Genomic DNA, 2,500 nt, shown 5'->3' with positions numbered 1-2,500 from the left:
ATTGAAAACAATAAAACTCTATGAGATCAAACCAAAGACCATGCCACGTGTCAAAATAAAACTCGGATATATCCAGGGCTAGACACATCCAGGGCCGGACATGTCGGGGGCCCGACATATCGGGTGCCCGACATATCGGGTGCCCGACATGTCCGGGCCCGGATATATCCGGGGCCTGACATGTCCGGGTGCCCGACATGTCCGGGGCCGGACATGTCCGGGCCCGGATATATCCGGGGCCCGACATGTCCAGGGCCGGACATATTGGGGCCCGGATATATCCGGGGCCCGACATATCGGGTGCCTGACATGTCCGGGCCCGGATATATCTAGGGCCCGACATGTCCGGGGCCGGACATGTCCGGGGCCCGATATCTCTGGGTGCCCGACATGTCCGGGGCCCGATATCTCTGGGTGCCCGACATGTCCGGGGCCCGACATATCGGGTGCCCGACATGTCCGGGGCCCGGATATATCTGGGGCCCGACATGTCTGGGGACCCACATATCTGGGCCCGGACATGTCCGGGGCCTAAGGTATGCCACGTGGCATACAAGTGCAAAAGAGGTATTTTCCAATGTTATGTCACGTGGCATGCAACCTCCAAGATGCCACCTTTCCAAGGGTTTGCCACGTGGCATCCATAGGTACCACCTCTCCAAGGGTTTATCACGTGGCATGCAACCTCCAAGATGCACCTTTCCAAGGGTTTGCCACGTGGCATGCAACCTCCAAGATGCACCTTTCCAAGGGTTTGCCACGTGGCATCCATAGGTACCACCTCTCCAAGGGTTTGTCACGTGGCATGCAACCTCGAAGATGCCATCTTTCCAAGGGTTTGCCATGTGGCATCCATAGGTACCACCTCTCCAAGGGTTTACCACGTGGCATGCAACCTCCAAGATGCCACCTCTCCAAGGGTTTGGCACGTGGCATGCTATAAGTACATAAAAGTATGCCACGTGGCATGCCACCTCATCCAAACCATCCGTCTGAATGCCACCTTCTAAAAGGTATAGCTCATGGCATATAAATTGCTCAAAATGTATGCCACGTGGCAAACCCTACCCTACCCTAAACCCTAAACCCTACGCTTGCACATGGCATAGTGTTGCGTTCCATACATTGAGCCAGTGTGCCATCTTTAGAGCACGTGGAATAACACGTGGCGATATAAGTTACTACGAAAAAAAACAACTCAAAAACATCCAACTTTAGCCGAAATATGAGTTGGCAACACTACATTTACTACCATGACACCAAGCTCGAAATATGTCACGTGACTCTTACGTTGAAAAACCACTAAAAACGGCACATGTTACATGGCATGAACAGTGTGCCACGTGTCATCCGCTCCTAGGAGTCGTCTCGTGACACTCGGAAAAAAAAAGTAAGAAAAAATGACCACTTTTTCATTGTTGATGTTGCAGAAGTCGCAGCACTTCCAGATTCTAAGCCCGAACACTAATACATGCTGTGGGGTGAAAGCCCAAAGCGTGTGTCTCCCAGGGGGGGGGGGCTGTGGGGGGTTCCAAAAGTATAGTAGGGATAGTGTGGGTGTTGGAGGTCGGGTAGCCGAGGTGGAGTCCGAGTTGAACTCGGAGTCCGAGTCCGGGTCCGAATCCGGGCGAGCGAGTGCTCTTCACGTGGTATACTGCGTGCGGGGCGAGCTCAAAGTGGGCTTTGGCTTCTGGCTTTGGCTCGTGGCTCTGCTTTTGCTACCTGCAACATCACACTCCCTGCTCGCCACCACAATGCGCATTGGGACGGGTCCTGGTGAAAGCCGGGAGACTCGGATCTTTGCGTGCGGTGGTGGTGGGCTGGCTGGCAGTTAATCCTCCTGATGTGGGGTGGTGTGTGCCTTTGGTAGAGGGCTGCACACCTATTGCTGTGGTGCAACACATGTGCTTGTGACGGGTTCCTGGCCAATGCTCCGGCAGAACCGGGAGACTCGGACGACCAACATGTGTGGTGCGCCACAGCTCGGGCTAGCCTCTCGCTTTTGTGTGTGTTTTGGGGCAGTGGGGTGTTCGCACCCCCTCCCAAGCACACACCCCTTGCTGTGCTGTAACCGTTGAGTCCGGATCCGGGCGGGCAAAATTCCCTCGTGTTTGAACGTGGGTGAGCTCAGTCGCATGGGGGCTTAGCTGGTGCTTCACAGCCGGGGAAGTGATGCTCTAGACATCTACCCTTTTGTGAAAAATGCATGTGATGGGGGAGCAAGAAGTCATATGCTCTGTGCTATTGAGCGACCTTTTGGAATCTCGGGCAGGGGATGTATTTCTACCTGGCGAAAGGATCGGTCGCTCCATAGCACAAGAGCATGTAACTTCTTGCTCCCTCCCGTCACATGCATTTTTAACAAAGGTTTGCTCCTCTTGTTGTGTCCTTGATGGGTGATGGCTCCACTTACATGTGATGCTGAATGAACTGATGTTCCTGGTGTGACCACCAAGTCCGGATCCGGGCGGGCAATTCCCTTGTCTTGAACTTGGGTGAG

This window comes from Selaginella moellendorffii, unplaced genomic scaffold (assembly GCF_000143415.4).
Source record: "Selaginella moellendorffii unplaced genomic scaffold, v1.0 SELMOscaffold_103, whole genome shotgun sequence".
Classification (NCBI taxonomy): Eukaryota; Viridiplantae; Streptophyta; class Lycopodiopsida; order Selaginellales; family Selaginellaceae; genus Selaginella; species Selaginella moellendorffii.
This window is presented reverse-complemented; position numbering follows the sequence as displayed.